This window comes from Neopsephotus bourkii, unplaced genomic scaffold (assembly GCF_033783945.1).
Source record: "Neopsephotus bourkii isolate Nb327-2 ecotype Australia unplaced genomic scaffold, CSIRO-AGI_Nbou_v1 NB_1825, whole genome shotgun sequence".
Classification (NCBI taxonomy): Eukaryota; Metazoa; Chordata; class Aves; order Psittaciformes; family Psittacidae; genus Neopsephotus; species Neopsephotus bourkii.
In genome coordinates, this window is record NW_026902298.1 from 1923083 (window position 1) to 1941903 (window position 18821).

At 38.6% G+C, this 18821-nt stretch overlaps 1 long non-coding RNA gene across 2 annotated transcripts in view; it reads right to left on the reverse strand.

Moving 5' to 3' along the window:
• Positions 1–16416, reverse strand: part of LOC133207104 (uncharacterized) — a 658625-nt gene extending 642209 nt beyond the window's left edge. For both annotated transcript variants that reach the window (XR_009723950.1, XR_009723951.1), the window contains exon 1: positions 16125–16416. This is a non-coding gene — a long non-coding RNA (uncharacterized LOC133207104). The remainder of the gene's footprint in view (positions 1–16124) is intronic.
• Positions 16417–18821: the final 2405 nt, after the last annotated feature.

An 18821-nucleotide genomic window follows, 5' to 3' on the forward strand; every position in this document is an offset into this window, starting at 1 on the left:
AATACAACTGCTCTGGAGGTATCATGGTTCCCTGTGAAGCAACAGCTAAAAGAGGTAACACATTTGAGCGCTGACAGGAGGGACACTGAGAATAGAAAGGAAGGTGCCATTTGCAACTGCATAAAAGCTTGGCTACCATTTAATAGGTCATCTCTGCAGAGCAGGAGTGATATATTAAAGAAGGTATAGACTGGAGTTACAAAATGACAAAGAGGACAAGCCCATGGCTCTATGAGGAGAGACTAAAGAGTTAAGGACTTCATTTAAGAAGAAAGATGAGGAAAGATTGTTCTAGCTTTACATCCTAAATGTTGCATATGAATAGACTGCAGAACCATTAATGACCACTCACACAGTACTGCATACGCTAAAGGGGCACAGTGCCTAGGACTGGTACTATCAAAGACAGGCTGCTAGCCTAGGTGAACTATTGCTCTGATGAAGTAGATAAATTCTTATGTTTTCTTCCAGTTGAAGGCTGAGACTTTGTGTCGCAATTCCTAAGGAGACATCATAAGGAAAATTGAAAGACAAATCTGTAGTTCTGGTCAGAGTTACAAACTAGAGTTAAACGTATGCACTGGAGTGTATGTCCTTGCATGTGTGGGAGACATGAAGCAACCAAGAGCATTCCACTTCTACCAACAGCAGAAGGGGCCAGACAAAAGAAGTGGTTTTGAACAAACATGTAGTGAAAAACTTTGGATATTTTCCCTACAAAAATTTACCCCAAGACATGGAACTATTGGAGTAAGTCCAGAGGAGGCCACAAGGGTGACCAGGGGCTGGAGAAACTCCCGTATGAATATACGCTGAGAAAGTTGAGGCTTATCTGCCTGGAGAAGAGAAGCTGCGTGGAGACCTCAGAGCAGCTTCTAGTATCTGAAGGGGGCCTACAAAGATGCTGGAGAGGGACTCTTCACCAGGAACTGTAGCAACAGGTAATGGGGTAATGGCCTTAAACTTAAAGAGGGGAAGTTCAGGTTAGATGATAGAAGGAAGAAGTTCTTTACTGTGAGGGTGGTAAGGCTGTGGAACAGGTTGCCTGATGAAGTTGCAAATGCTCTGTCCCTCATGGTGTTCAAGGCCAGGTTGGATGGGGCTCGGAGCAACTTAGTCTTGTGGAAGGTGTCCCTGCCCGTTGCAGGGGGTTGGAACTGGATGATCTTAAGGTCCTTTCCAACCCAAACCATTCTATGATTCAGTGATCAATGCTTAAGTATTTAAAAATCTAATGTTAAACTGTAAGGTGTCATCTTGAGTTTGATTAAAATTAAAATCAGTGGATCTTTAACTATTCAGAGTGGATTTAAAGATTCAGTTTGGATTTTTAATTGTCTCATGAACTCTTGCATTGCTAATTTTCCTTTCTTTTTTCTAGGAAAAGTGGAGCATGATATTAAAGAAGGCTCCATGTAAATGTTCTAAAGATAAGTTGAAAGAGAAATGGGTTATTTCAGGAATAACAACATTTATTCTGAAAAAATATCATTGTTTAGCATTGAAAACAATGGGCAGCATTTTTTTCATTCATACAACATTATTAAATGTTATTAATGTAGAAAAAAGACCCCCACTTCAGTCATATTCTAAACTGTTCGAACACATTTAGCTTGTGATGGCAATAATTTCTACATGTGAGCAAATAAGGGACTCATTATTAACTCTTAGATCTTTTTTCTTTTTCCCTTCAATATGTGGGTCACCTTTCCTCCTCAAAAAGATTTATCAAAACATTTCCAAATGACAGTTCAAGTCTACTGAGAGACATCCAATATTAGTTTAAGGTGAACACAACAAAAAAAAAAGTCAACCAAATTAACTGAGTTCAGCAAAGCCCATCTTGTTTTTCTGGTTCCCTTCAGCAAGCATATAGATGATTGAATTCCATCTTCCTGAAGCTTTGCAAAAATGTGAAACGTACATGTCTGAGCCTTCTAAATAGGCATTAGAGACAGTAATGATTTGATACAAAGCAGGAGACTCTTTGACACAGGAAGGGCAGAATGTTCTTCAAACCCTATGCTATATCTTCTGTATATGAGCAATTAAATAATGGCTTCTACAAAGTTCTGGGTAATATATCTTATGATAAATTGAGTTTCAACAGACATATTTAGCTAAGGTCTAAGAAGAAATTTTTTTTCTTGTCTTCCAGAGTTAAACTAACTTCTTCAAATTCGCTTTGTGAAGACAAAAGAATTGCTCTAGTTTAACAGAGAAGAGAAATGGAAAGATTCCAGTGAGTAGTTACTACTTACTGGTGTTATTCAAGTCTTGCACAGATATCGAATGTTGTCACAGGGCATACATAAACAACATTTTAACTTTTTTAACCTAGTGTTAAAAGAAAATACAACTTAAAAAACAGATACACTTGCATCATCAAAATTACAGGTTGCCCTTCAACAAAACTTGTGACCTCTGTTTTTGTTGTGTAACAAATCCTTGTATCCTGTCAATTCAACATGCATAGCACTGTATGAGATAAGGCAAATTGTGAATCAAATGAAATGGAAGATACATACATTAGCTGCTCCTGATATGGACAACCAGTCTATCCTTTTAAATATTCAGTAGCATTTTATGTTACAAGATTAGTACCCTATGTTCAGCATGTCATTAGGCATCTACCGTCTCTTGCACAGATATTGACCATTTAAGAAAAGTCAGAGGGGCATCCACCAACTCATGAAACCATTTCAGAATTATTCTGTGATTTTGTATCTTTCTCAAAATATTTTTAAACTGGAAACAAACAAACAAACAAAAAATAGAGCAGTGCCATACTACATCCATCCCTGATCCACAAGTAAATCACAGTAAGAAGCAACCAAGATGGATGGATTCTGAATGTCTAGCAGCAGATGAAGGAAACATAAAAAGGCAAGCAAAGTTTTTAAACAGCATTCATTGAGGCAGAACTCTTTCTGAAATTCATTCAATTGTGATTTCAAGCATGAGAACAATAACATAAATGGCTGTAGAGTCTCCAGCAGACTAGCTCATTTACAAGAAAAGTGCCCATGGATTCCTGCTTCTTATTTCATTGTTTTTTGTTTTCTCACACTTTCTAACTCATGAGAAAGCATTGATTTTTTTTTAAACAATTCTTTACTTTAAAATATTTATGCTGAATTTTAAAGGATTTTCTGGCAATTAAACATTATTACAATTCAGTTTGGTCTTGCATAGAAAATAATTGAACATCAACATCAAAACCTGGCAAAATCAGTAAAATGTAGACTCCTAGTTCTGCCTCTAGTCAGGAAACACTTCCTTACTTTTCTAAAGAATAACAGTAATACCTTAAGAACTAACAGCATTTGCTTATTCAGAAAAAAATCTCTTACTGTTTTTGCAATCCAGTTAAAGCAAAAATAATGCCAGTTCCTTAGTTTTATCGAATTTATGGCTAGACTATGGGGGAATCAACACCACCATTTACTGAATAAGAAAAATCTTGTTGCTTGAAAGTTCAAACTGATGCTGTCAGAAAGACAATCTTTTTTTTCTATTGTACTTAGTGGTACAAGAGCTACAATGTTGGCAATCAAGAAACAAACATACTTCATCTGAAGTTTAAAACACAATCTCCCACCAGTCTGCTATATATAACCAACTGTACTGGTAAATTACCAGGTGGATAAAATAGAATAATTACTAACAGTACATCAAGAAGGACAGACATTTCTCAGTAAATATTTGTATATAAGGAGACTGAATAATGCAGCCCAAAAATATAAAGTAAGTGAAATGCTTTTGACTCCAACCATAACTAGAAACAATATTTAGCAAAAGTTGCTAAAACTGAGGGTTTTAAGATAAGCAAATTCAGATTTAATGTAAGCAAATCCAGATAATACTTGTTTAAGAACTTACAGCATATGGCCAAAAAATTCCCTGAATCACCAGTGACAACTTTCCAATAAATTCTGGAGATCTGGAAGTGTTTGAGAATAAAACCATGTTTTGAAAATATATTAGAAACTGTATTTTTTTTCAGCTGGAAAGCTACAGATCTGCAGATGCAACAGCGTCCCAGGGAGAATTATAGAATCATAGAATGGTTTCCCATGAGCAGGAGCACCTTCCACTAGACCAGGTTGCTGGTTAATATAAACCTTAACCAATAGGAATTAAAAGAATGCAGGACTCTTAAAGCTATTTGACATTCGCAGAAAATTAAAGTATATTGGCATCGAGTTGCTTTGTTTACAATTTTGTGTGATGAAAATAATGGCATTGCTGCAATATATTTCTGTAATACACTTGACTTGAGACAACGTAATCTCCTGAGTGATGAAGCTTGAACAACTTAACTTTCACATATTAAATGGATTAAAACTCTTTAAATAATAAGATTCAGAACACAGTTCTAACTTACAATCATTGTAAACCACCTATATTTCAAGTAGAAACCCACTGAGATTTTTTTAGTTCTTTTTGGCTCTTATCTCTTAATCTTTTCATCAATGGCTTAGAAATAGACATATACATAATAAAAAATATGTACAAAAGACACTGATTTGATGATCAAATGCCCAGAAAGCAGTAAATAAAGGAGGATGACGCATCATTCCTATAGCCTGTAAGCAACCAATATGTATTTCAAATCTAAACCCATAAATCAAAGTCAAGAATATATATAGGTCTTGATAAGGCAGTGGCAGACTGTATCTTGAAAGCTGTGATCCTGAAATGGTCTTAAGATGACCAAGGATAATAAACTGAAAATAACTTCCCAGTATAACTTTGTAGCCAAAAGGGTTAATATGATCCTAGCATTATAAACATGGAAATATTCTGCAGGACAAAAGAACCAAACTGTTAAAGTTATAACTCCTGCTGTAATTCTGGCCTCAGTTCTGGTCTCCATATGTCAAGGAGGTTACTAGCACCCTTGGAAAAGATTCAGAAAAGAACCACTGAATGACTGATGGACTGGAAAATATGCAAAATAGTGAAAAAATAGTTGAGATAAATCCTGTTATTTTATCATATAGACCACAAGGGAGAGACTCTATCACATGCCATATGCAACTATAAAAGAAACAGAACTTTTACAACAGATAAATTTCCGGTCTAGGAGGCAAATATGTTAAAAAGGTTACATGTGAAACAGATACATTCAGAATAGAAATAAATCAGAAAAATGATAATGAGGCAAATATGGCCACAGATGATGGATATTTGTTGTCATTAAAACTATTTACAACTATGGTGTTTATTCAGTGACTTTTTAATACATAACATTGCGGGCACTGAATCTAGAAAAAAAATCTTCTATTTGAACTCATACAACTTCATGTAACTTACCAGAATAATTATCACTACCAAGTCCACCAGACAGACTATATCAGAAAGTATTGATTGTTTCTACTTGGATAATAAGTCCCATTTTCTGATGCTTCCTCCACAAAAACAAAATCTGTGGGGTATTCTACTTGTGTAAAAGGCAAAGTCTATCCTGACCATTATTTTCTTTTCAGTCTTTTGGCAAATAGATCCAGAAGTGCAGGATTGCAGGTTAGAAATACATTTCCGGTTAATTCCAGTTTCCTGGTCTATGAAAGAAGGAAGATGAATATAACATTTCTCAGAAGGACTCTAATGGGATACATCAAGTCATATCCTTGGACAAAATAGTATCAAGAAAAGATATAAGAATACCTTACATGCCACTAGTCAGATTCATACACTTGAACCAGCAGTATCCTGTAATCATCTACTACATCTCTTACCACCCTCATGAATCTGCAACTGGACATACCACCAACATGCACAAAATGCCAGTTGGTTGAGGAGGTACTAAGTAGAAAAGTGGACTCTCACTTATTACAGCACATACGGTATATGACAGAAAACAAAACCATCATGAAAATAAACATCAGAATTTGAAAAGAGAGAGATTGCTTCTTCATCTTTCTATACATGTAGGAAAGGGACAGAACTTGTCTGTTTCTTTTTCAGATTATAATGGAGTAATGATATATTTGATTTCATGGCCCCACACATCTATAACAAATCCAAAGCCCTAATGGATAAAAGCTGTGTAGCACCTCTTGACTAAATCTGTCTGCTACAATAGTAGTCTTCTTTTTATGCAGAATGGTTTTCTAACTCAGCTTTGAAGCAGAAACTTTCCTGATACCATCAAAACTAACGGGAATTCTCACCTCTCCAACAATTCTGCTCTAGTTACAGTAAGGTTAAACCTGAACATTTAAAAGTGAATACACTATTTTGCGCTTATTATCACAAGAACAATTCTGAATGGAACTGGTTTTTATTTGCTTCGTTGTCGCTTTTAAGGAAAAAGATTTTCAGACTGATACTTTAGTTTTCAATTTTGAGTTTTTATTATATAGAAGACTCGTATTTTCAAGCTTTGCCTCAACGCTCTGAAGGCTGCAAGCGTTTTTCCCCGATGAAACTTGTGATTCATATGTAATGACTTGCCTCCAGGAGTGAATGCTTTAAGAACAAGCCCATATATCATAGAACATGAAATGTCTGATCAGTTAACTCTTGGGAGAAAGGATGTTGACTGTTCTTATACCTAGAAATGAGCTTATTGTCACCCCTGCTTGGTTTCAAGTAGCTTGGAGAATTCTCAACAGCCACCAGTTGTGGCTTTTTAGCTGTTTCTGACTTTCATTGTTATTTTATTAGTGCCCAGGATCAGTCTTTACAAAGTTTATACTCTTTAGCAGAATCTCAGTATCTTCCGCTCATGCAAAATCATGCATAGGTCAAATGAAGCTCTGTTGTTTGTGCCACACCTAGGTTTAACAAAATCATCATTGCAGTCATTTCTTGCAATACTACACAGAAAAGGACTCAGCATTATACCTCTGAGAAACTTTGCTCTTGCTGAGAATCCTGACCCGAATGATTAAATCTGGTCATTTACATACACTTATACTTCATACAGTGTTTGAAAAGCTGCAGCTGTAACTGTTGTTGCTCAAATATATGAAACTTAGGTACCTCTGGATCAATCTGTGTACTTAAAAAAAGGTCAAGGTGACTGAGTAGAGACAGCAGCAAGTGAACACCTAGCACTTGTGGACCCTGCTCCTCCTCATGTCATGAGCAGTCAAGGTTTTCTTTGCAAAACCTCTCCCCATACCATTCACTTTTCTCTGATGTAAAGTATTACTATTAAGAAAGGCATCTCCTGCAAAGTGCCATGAGACTTCTCAGCAAATATCAAAGAGGAAGTTCTGCATATTCATTAATTTAGACATTCAAAAGTAAAGATATCAGTGTAAATTAACAAGTGTATAGAGTAAGGGTAATGAAAACAGTGGAGTGGAATCTGTGTCCTCAGAAAACATAGTTTGTATCTGGAATAAGATCAAAGTTCGTTGTAATAAATAATGCCTCCCTCAAACATTTGTACAACGACTACCCAGGCACCCATGCAGCAGCCATTATTTCCTCAGCAACAGCGTAAATGCAGTCCCAGCTTCACCCAATACTAGATTTGCCTGATTTTCTCTCTCTTTGAGATGTCATCATAGAAACAGTCTTGATTACTTAATGTTCCTTAAAATGGTTCTAGCTTAGCTAATCAATGCTATTCTGTTGTTAAGCAGGATATTTTTCCTTTGTGAAGCAATATTGATTACCTAATTATTGCCATTAAAAGCACCCCAAACCAACACACATTTAAGCCAGTGATGGCACTGCTGCTGCTAAAGCTCTCACCAGTGATACTATTCTATTTCTATTAAGTTTGCAGAGCTTCCCTATTTTTGAATGCCTTCAACTCTCTCACTGTCCTAATATTTAGCAACTTTCCCCCTGCCCCAGCTTCCAGCAGCAGATAGTGCAAAATTAATGACAATCAATCAACAGGATCCAACAGTTTGTTCCAGAAAGAAATGATACAAGACACAAGGAAATGGATGAGGGAGAGGATACAGACACAACACCTGCTTCTAGTTTTTAGAAGTTAAAACTTAATTCCACCTCATTCAAACTTATTTTAGAAAGCAATTGACAGCAGGAAAAATTATAAAATTGGCACGAAATGAAGACTTGGGTGCTGAGAATTAAGAACTTCAAACTGTAAATTAGAATATATATATGTATCTATATATACTGCTATTGCATCATTAGGAGAATTTGGCTCTACAGCTGTATCTATGATTATTGAAGGATTCTTCTGTTTATATTTAGCCATAAAATTGCACATACTGAAAAGCTCTGATACCTCTTTAGAAAAGGAGCAGCCAAACTGTCTGTATCTGTAGTCATGGGGTGTTTTAACTCAAAACACTTTGTAGGATTTGCCCTAGATGACAAATCACGGCCTTCTGACTTTTCACTGTGAATTGTGTGTTTTACAAACTATGCATTGTATATATGTTTGCGTATATGTTTGTGTGTGTGCATTCCCTCATGTACAGTGTATTATATATGTTTGTGTGTGTGTGCATTCCCTCATGTACAGTGTATTATACATATACCCTTTTCAATATTTATATATAGACAATGGAGTTATAGTATTTTTTTCTTTAGTTGGTGCATGGCATATATGATAAGCAGTGGATTCACATTGCAGATACAGTCTGCATAAAACATGTACTGTATAACATCAGAGGAGTTTTTTAAGCCCCAGCTGTGCAAATAATGCCTGCATCAGTCTCATGGAAGTCCAGTAACTTAAAAAAAGGAAAAAAGTGATGATCTGTGAAAAAGCAATAAAGTCTTTTGGCTCAAACATCACCAGAAAAGGTAAGTAGACATGGTCTGACACTTTCTTGGTGAGGTCTGACATGATTTCAGGGGTGTGCAGCTTCATGATGAGATGTCAGAGGAACTAGATGATCTTAAGGTCCTTTCCAATCTACGATTCTATGACTTAAAATAATAGCCACAGAAAGTTTTCCTCCTATGTGGCCTAAGGTGTGGAAGGTAGAGTGAATTCATGGATACACCTCAGAGCATGCTAACTAGGGCCCCAGTTGTGCAAATACATGGCAAGTGATGGTCCTTACCTGTACAGCTGCAGACTAGGAGCTGCACTAAGTTTTGGTGCCTGAAGGAGACAGAAAGCCCTGACTACATCATGCTTGTTTTGCTTTCTCAGCCTCACGCACTTCAGCAAGAGGGACAGATGAGACAGGCTTATAAGCAGTCTAAATACAGACCTGAAGGACAAGGTAGAGCAAAAAATATAGCAAAAGAAGTCAGAAAAGAACAAAAATGGAAAGGTTTGCAGCCAGGCAGTGCTAGTTGCAAGCCTCATCCTAACAAGCTTCAACAACAGCTTTCTATATATTCAGTGGAACTGGTTGGCTGATAAGCAATATGAAAGTCATCAAATTGAATTAAATTAAACTTGTTTAAATTCAAATAAATTATTTTGATTTTTGAGTTTTGTTTCTGCTGGAAGGACAGATTAAGTAAAAACATTAATTTACTGTGATGTGACAGTGTTCTATGATAACCTTAAAAATGTCTATATTACTGCTAACACCAAACAACCTAGAGACCCAACTGGGTACCAGAAAAGGGAATGGATGGAAAGGATGACAAAGAAAGAGGAAACTCTTGCGTTTTTTTTCTCCTTGGTACAGTTTTTCTTGCCAAGAATGGACTTAAAACTCAATTTGCTTCTTCCTATGGGACCTGGAATACTGCCACATATGTGTTCCTGCTCAGAAGCAGCATCAGCATGCTGGTCACAATCTACTTCAAAAACAAATGAGGTCCAAAAATATCCTTCTCTCTAAACAGGTTGTCTCTGAGTGTGTGTGTGTGTGTGTGTGTGTATGTGTGCTTGTATGCGTGATTTATGCAAAATATCCTGTCAAAATATTCTGGTTCATCAAAAGTCTAATTTACATACATTTTTGGGACACTGTAGAGGCTGATTAACATGACGTATCGCAATTCAGAAGGAATGTTGACCGAAGCATTTTAGGAGCCTGGGATGTGGGAGCATGAGGTAGATAAGCATATGGAGCTCAGTGAATGAAACAGGAGGCTGCCTATTCTGCTATGATTTATCTTCCTCAACTTGTGAGAACTTGATGGCTTTCTGAGATAAGAGATTTTGTTTAGAAAAATCTAGTACAATGAAAAAATCATTATAGAGCTTTCCTTACTCATCTTTGATATGACCGGCTACATCATCCATCACCTTTTTACAGACACCAGGATTTGGGTTTTATTAAAGAGAAAAACAACATTATAGCCTTATTTATAAATAGTAAGTTAAAACATTTAATTAAAAGCATTATTTTTTTTCTTTTTATCACCTGGATTTAGAGAAACCATAGCAACATTCATCCTGCAAAATAAAATTGAACGATGTCTTATATTAGGTCTTTTAAATTTATGCGATAACTTACCCAAGCATCTGAACCTAGATTAATTTCACATTTTCCCATTATTTATTTAATTCCTCTTATTTAATTGGATACTGACATTTCTCCAGAGTCTTAGAATATGAAAGAATCATATAATTGTTCCCTAACTGCTTTCTGCATCACCAAAACAATGTAAATACCACTCTCTTGCCATGTCTGAATCGCCAACTAGTGGAAATGTTTGCTAGTAGCCTTTCTGAAAGGAAATCATCTCATGCATTATTCACACTGCTATAGCTCTGCTAAAAAAACCCAGTATTTCACTGCAATAAGTTATTCCTCCTCACCCCCAGCAACATTCACTACAGTTAATTACTGGTTTGCAGAGGTTGATAGCCCAGAGCACAGGAGACAAAGAAGGAAGTACTCACCATCCCAATGCCAAATTATCAGTTGACAGGAGACAGAATTCCACGTTATTATGACATATGGGTTATTGTTTTATAAATTTTTTTTAATTTTTTCTTCCTTTTTATAACAAATGTTTAATATCTACTGATATCCAGACATCAGTCCCGGGAATGAGAATTGGCAAGTATGAGTAGTTCCAATAGGACAGAAAAGATGATATTTTTATCAGTTAAGAATTGTTGTTCCTCAGGAGATCCCTGGGCCATAGTTCTGTGTTTCTTCATTTCTGTCAGGGCGTAATTTCAGAATTACATTCATTAAAACAGCTTGTGATGCCCTAAATCCTTTTTCACCTCTACAAGCCCTTTGGGTACATCCAAGCAGTGGCACTTTACCCCGCTTTCACTTCAGGCATTCATTTATAAATATTTTGGTTCAAATGCCACGTGGTTTTTGGACCATTTGTTGTGATGGTCTTAACATGAATAGTTAGTTTAGATATAGGTGTACCTGAATGTTAATCATCGAGCCTATGTTAAGTAAGCACTGTTATTCCTTTTAATTCAGTGGAGAGAGACAACCTTTCTAATAAAGGAAGATGTATTCAGCTTAAGCTATCCTTCGTGCCTAGTAGAGAAGGATTGGATCTTTGCAAGGATCAACTGATGGCAGCAGATACTCTGCCATTTTTATCTGAGTGACCATTAGGGCTCATTTGTGTTTCTTAATGTAGAATGCAGTGTTACAAGATGCTGCAGTATGTGCTCTGTGCCCTCCTTTCCACCACAGAAGCCCTCATGTCTCCCATAGGTGCTGCATTGTATCCTCCCTATGGATACCTTGCACCAGAAGACAAAGCTCCCATTCTAGCCAATAATGATCTGGTCAATAGATTCATCAAAGCCTAGAAAACTATTTAGATGACTGGACAGATGCTTATTTTTAGGTTTAATCTGGATCTTGGTCCCACATCTTGCTTCTGATTACTCTTTCATCAAGGTAGCCCAAAGGAACTTTCAGGCTAAGCAGAGAGACATATAATGTCATATAGTGTAACAGCTCAGGCAGTGCTAGATGACAGATGAACTGTATCACAGTCTGGCACTTGGATGTGGTTTTTTAATTCCCATTTCAACAGGGTTTGGGTATACCGATCATGTGAGATAAAGGCGTGGGACTTGCTGTTCATTCCTATATGTTCAGGTTAGAAACCCACTTAAGCCAAAATGATCAAGAGATGTTCTGGAGACAATTTTCTTATATGATATTTCTTTTAACAATTTACATTCAACTGGCATCACATAGTGACAGAATCTGAGAGTAAAAGGAGGGAGTCACAAGCCTTATGTTGCCTGAAGTTGAGTTTGTGACAAGATGTCTGATGAGGAAGCAGCAGAAAGTTATTTGCTAAAGGGTAGTATTGTGGCTAGTCTCTGGATATGATATGAAATTAACGCTGCTATCAGCTGCCGGAGTGTTTCTTTAGACTACGCAGCAGATGTGTTTCTCCATGAATACAGTCTTCTGTCTTCATCTCACAGAGGCATATAGCAAGGGTATGCACAGATTGGCACTCACTGCAAATGGGTGCAATGCTTTTGTTATCTAGGAGGTGAAGATTCCTGATAAATTATTAAGATCCTGGGGTGGCACTTTTGTTTATCCCTGCAGTTTGCATGTAGGCACCCATGAGGTCCCACTGGCCAGCTCTCTGATGCTCACTGTCACCACAGGGTGTCTCACCGACCAGCTTTTTGAAGATAAGGACAGTGATGATCATTGCTGTGGCTGCACAAGGATGGAAGGAGAAATTCAAGCACCAATGGCAGCTTATGGGAAGATAGGACTGGATCTGCATGTTACAGGGAGAAACACAACTGCCTGACTTCCAGCCTCCAAACGGGATGTGGACACCAACTCAGGGTTTAAAACTTCCCTTCATTATTGCAGCTGCATTACCAGAACTTATTTCTGAGTAAAGACACAGCCTAGAAGAGTGGAAACCTGTTCTCCCTCCAACAGGTTAATTCTTTTCCTTTGTATGTACATCATCTTGGCTTCATGCTTTGCATGGCCGTGTGAATGATGTGGAATATTCTTTGTTCCACTTAAGAGTTCAAATTGATGCTATTGATCATGCAATCAGTTAATTAGTTCTAATGGGCTAACGGCAGTGGAGAAAAGTTCTCCTGATGGCAGACAATGCCAGAAAGCACACATTTTTATGGCATTACCTTGCAGAAAAGTATCTCACTGAAGAAGCAATAAGGAAAGACAAATTAAACAGGAGAGTAGTAGCCAGGGAAGTCTTCAAGTTAATCCAGCATGTTGCTGTAAAAAGGCTCCCTATCTGGATCCTAGTTTGCTACAGTGCTGATGCTTCATGGCATTTTCCTTCCCTTCATCTTTATTTTCAGGTATCACTCATGAAAGAGCTGGAAAACCTGTGCAGTACCCCAGTGTTGCAATGTGTGTGTGATACAAGATGCTGTGTGGTACCCCAGTGTTGCAGTATATCTATGATATAGGATGCTTTCAGAAATCCCTGCTAAAGTGTGTGAATAGACAACTGTCTTCTACAACAACGTTGCATCTGTGCATCAGTAGCTTCTCATAGACTCACAGCTATGGAGCAGTGGTCATAGCAGAAGTGCTGACCCTCCAAAAGTACATCAAATCAGGCTCCCTCTATTTCCAGGCAGAAGGGTGGATGCTGTGTCACCTTTCCCAATCACTCCAGATTCAGGTAACTTCACTAAGCGTCTGGGAGCTGCTTCAAATCCCCCTCTTTACCTCTGGAACAGACAAGCAGCAGTTAAAGGGACCTCTTTGCATACAATACCTCAAAACACTAGAGGGCCAGTTGGCTAGGTAAGCACAGCGCTGGGGCTGAGAGAATGTAACTTAACAAAACAGCTCTGGATGCTGGCTCAGTGCAGAAGAGAAACGCACCAGCAACTGCATTTTATGTGATCCACAAATCTGCTCTGAACAGGCTCAAGGGTGAGGTGGCCAAGAGGGCAAAATGAATTACCTCTTGCCTCCTCCGATGTGGTGGTGGAGGTTGGGAAGGAGCCTGACACACATTAAAGCAGGAGAGGAGACCTTGTGTGTCTTAAAGGGAACTAAACAGAGAGATTTAGTTTTGTTGGGTTTTTTTTTCTCCTAGGCTTTGCTGAGGGGAAAGATAAAAGGTGTTTGCTCTCAAATATCTGCAGTTGTCATTGTACACAAGGCAGTTATTTGTTCCTACTAAGTGAAAAGAAAAATTCTCCATTTTGACTACTTTTCCTGGAATAAAACCTTTAAAGGAACAGAGCCAGGTCCTTGGGTCACAGAAATTCAAACAGCACCAAGGGAAAGTGAGATTTTATACCAGTTTGCACCCATGTAAACAACTTCTGTTCCTGTAAACAACTTCCTACTGTTTTCAGGAGGGGAGTCTGATTTCCTCTCCCTGGAAACAGAACCTGACCCATCCAATCGGGGTGTTTTTTTCTCATATGTATTTAAATGTATTTGATGCCTGCAGTCCCTGCATATCCCTAGCCACAGCACACTGTACCTACTATGAGGGGAGAATAACCAACCAAAACAACAGAAAGTTTTCACCTAAGCAGCTGGCTGATTCATCTGTCATTAAAAATGACAGATGAAAGGGACACACAGTTTTTCCCCATCCCTTAAGAAGGAGACACTAAGTGACAGCCCACTGCAGGCTGAGGGCTGGAGCTTCACAGCTCTCCAGCCAGGCTGACCTTGCCACCGGTGAGCAGCATGGTCCAGCCTGAGTGAGGACAGACTGCCAAAGATGTGCCCCTGGACATCAGGAAGCTTAGATTCACTTTAAGCACGCATGGATAGCTCCGCTTGTCACACTTTAGAGAGGCAGGTACGCTGCGGCTCCCGACGCTTCCCAGATGCTGGGAGGGTTTTTAAGGAAACAACTACAACCAGCCTCAAGAGGGTTTCTGAAGGGTTTTTATATGTCACAATTCCTGTTTGGCTGTTTTATTCTGCTGTGTAGTTACTGAGATCTGCAGCATGACCCATTAATACGATATTTTTAGTAATGCAGAAGTCATTGAGATCTACAGGCAGCCAGGATTAGTTAAGTTTTTTAGACAAATTATCTCTAGAAACACATGCACACACACACACGCTGCCTCTGTATTTTCAAGACCATTCTATTTCTACCTGCAGGGGAGGACCATCTCTGCTGCTTGTACAGTTTTGATAAATGACTATCAATCAGGAGAATTTTCCTAGGGGGAGATCATCCAAATCACTTTCCATCCTTAAAGCACACGAGGCTTGTGGTGGGCTTCTCTGTCCTTAGCAACATCCCGAAATAAGTTTTCAGTCAGTGCAAATACAGGATGTACCGAGTTAAAATTTAATCATCATAACATTAGCAATTTCTCGGATATGCTGAGAGGAAACTGGATAGCATTAGGGAAATAACGTCCCATGAGAGAGCAGTATCTGAGCTGTACTTCATTTTCATAGCTGATGACCTGTTAGCAAAAGAATCCACAAGTATAAGCAACAGACCAAGTTGGCTGTGAGTAAATAAGAGGTAGAGTCAGCTCTTTACTGCAGTACATGCTTGTCTGTATTATGTTTATTTGATGAAACACTTATAAATTGCTTATTATCTGAACCTGCAGAATTCTTTGATCTAAGATCCCATCCCCTTGAAAAGTCAGAATTATCATAAAAAACCTTTGGAGCAAAAATCCAAACACTATGAATATTCATTCTCTTCACAGCTGTTACATTTATGGAAATGCAATAACAGCAAACTTCTTGGGTTTGGCAAAGACTTTCTACCAGATGAATACATGCCAGTAAAAGAACTTAAGTGAAATGAAAAGCCTGGCTCACTCCTCTTCTCTAAAGAAGTGTGCTGCAGTCCAGAGCATTTTGAAAGTTAATGAAAGAGTCTCCTTTTTTTCAGGTTTCAAAACATGCATGCAGATTTCAGCTGGCAGGGCATCCACAGACCATATTTAATAAACACATCAATTTGGAAGCAATGTTCCATGTCCACAGTTAAACAGCTGGTGAATGGAATTTTTGCCCTGATAGAAATAACAGCAGCCTATTTGCCTGTAATACAGAATGCAGTCAGAGTTGTCCTCTTCCCTGAAAGTTGAATCCAGTTGTATAATTTTACCGTCTAACAAACAGTCTGCATGGTTAAATAAGGGCAGTGGGGGGAAAAAAAGTTACCTGTCCATTTATTTCTATTGCTTTGATTTGCTAAAGCCCTGCTCCAGCAGCTCTCAGTGGAAAACTGCAGAGACCAGGAATGTCTGCAAGTGAGATGCACAGACAGAAACATTCAGCACAAGATGTAAGGTAAAGAAGACTGCAACCTACCTTCAGCAAGGCTCTCCTTCCTTCCCAGCCAGCCCGTTCTCAAGAATGTACAATACTGATGGGACGAGGAAAGTAATTGTAAATGGACTACTAATAAGTCGATTCACGAAACCCGATGTGACAGCAGGGTGTCACTAGGTCCTTTTTAAACTTGCCTCCAGTGCTGTCTCCTAGTTCCTCCAGACAGAATTAGACAGTTGCTGCCAGGATCAGAGCTGAAGAAGCAAGGGTGCTTTTTGACTGCCGTTGCTAATGCTCCACTTTCAGGGAAAGCGCAGAAGTATGTGTGTGCCTGCACTAACTGCACACACTCATCAGCCTGCTACAAGCAGGGAGATGTGATATGCATACTGAAAGAGCTGTGCAGGGAGGAGTAGTTCAGAAGCACACCCAAGCCTGTTCTGCTAGTAATTGCACCCTACTGACCTCCCTGAGCTGGATCACTGCAGTATAATTCATCAATAAGTCTATCATTCAATAAACAATGGATCCGAAATTGTGCATAAGGGGAGGGGAGGGGACAAATGCAGCTTTAAGCTTTCAAACAGCAAACTTTCAAGATAGCTGGTTTACATTTCTCTGCCCTTAATGTTCCCCCTGCAAATGTTATGGCCCATAGGTGAAGGCGATTGGATTTAATTTTAATCAATAATCTGAAGGAGGATTTCTTTAGCCATGATAAAACACATTTGTAACAGGAGTCCTTAATGAGAACTATTATTATTCTAGGGGCTATAGGAGTACCAACAGATCCCAGCTGTGAAGGTGGCCCCATAGAGCAAGGTGGTGTACTGACTCACACTAAAAAAACAGGACTTAACAGTCAGATTCGTGATGATAAATGCAAGAAATACCAGTATCTTTACTTTTCATGGAATAAAATGAGGTTCAGAGAGGGAAGAGCTATGCCCAAGGTCAGACATGGAATTTGAACCCAGATCTCCTACACTGTTCCCCAGTTTCTTACAGTAAACCCAGACTGCTTCTGTAGACACAAATTACCATAACTTGAAGCAGGCACAGCTGCAGCTAACAACAATCTTTGGTATGAGCCAAAGTGGCAACTCTTCACCTTCTGTCTTCATATCTTCTTTTTAAATGCAACATTTTCACATGAATTTGACCACGGAAACCTGACAGGTAATTCTGTTGGATTGTGCTCCAGCCCCCTCCTGGAAAAGTGAGCTGTCACGTTAGCTTGCACACATTCTTAAGAAAAACTGTTAGATTAAAATTGCTTTGGGTAGTCAAGTTCCACCTTCTCTCTATTGAAAGATCTTCTTCTAGATTCCACAGTGGGGAATTGACATGATGGGGGGAAATAACATAAAATGAGTAATCAGCACCAGGGTCTAGCAGCACTGGAATGGTGTTGGAGATCATCCATCCCAGGACTGGCTGTATCCTGCTTTATCTGTGAGCTCTGATCAGATCACAGCTCAAGGTGGTATGGCTGCAGACTATAAACAATAGGATGTGAAAAATCTCCCTAGACTCCTCCAGAGTAGCAGCATGTCTGCAGGGAATATTTTCTGGGTTAAGGGAAGGGTTTCTTTTTGGCTACTGTTATTTACAGACTACTGGGCAGAGCAAACAGCCCTGAGTCCATTGTATTTGCAGCCTTAATGAACAAGCAGTAGAAGATGGACACGCTGTAGCACTGCTTGCAAAATGCAGTGACATTAAAAAAATACACTAAAAAATACTTTAAAAAACCCATATACATCTTTATTATAAATGTATTATTCTTAAATACTATTGCAGCATCTCAGTAAAATCACTCAGTGTTATCTTAGTTCAGGTCTACATTGATGTTACCGAGAATTTTCATTCTCCAAATTCAAATTCTCCCTTTTCCAAATTCAGTGAGAAGAATTTCGTCCCTGAAAATCAGTTTTGGAAGTCCAACAGGAATAGTTACATCAGCTGTTTCCAGAGATGCTAAAAATGTCTGATTTAATTTGATTCTCTATCAGACTTAGTTGCAAGCAAACACTTCACCTCTTACCCTGGCATCAGACCTATGCATTCTGGACAGTTGTGTTTTTATGTTTAACTTTTTTTAACTCCAGAAAAGGAAACACTTGAGAAAGCTCCAGACTCATAAACATTTAATTAAACAGGCAATACACAAGACCAGGACTAGGCCTGGAAGCAAAATCACCACTTATGAATGTTGAGTTTTTATGGATATCTGAAATGTTCACATTATGTAAGGTTGTCCTTATCTGAAGACTGGCATCTAGAGATGCAAATAAGTATTGGATAGAGTGAAATGGATAACTCTGTAGGAGAGGAAACACCTGCACAGAAGCATTTTGGGCAACTGGGAATACTGCAAGGAGCAAGGATCATGAAGAATGAGAATATTGTGGGCGGAATAAGAGATGCTTACAATGGGTGTATGTGCCATGTGGATAGGAGTACCTCTACATTTAACATAGTGGTAAAACATGGATCTTTCTGTCCTCCAATTTCCCCAGAAGTCATATGAAGGGTGGAAGCTCTATCCTCCCTCTGAGCTGATTGTCATCTCCAGGAAAATCCATTCCCAATTAGTGCTGCTCATCCTGCCTGAACTCAAGAGTTGATGTAAATTTATGTGGATATTGTCAGCATGGCACCATACTCAGGGCAGTTAATGTTGCCTTTCAGTAACATAGACTCACCCAGGCTCAGTGCCAGGCTAATCACGTC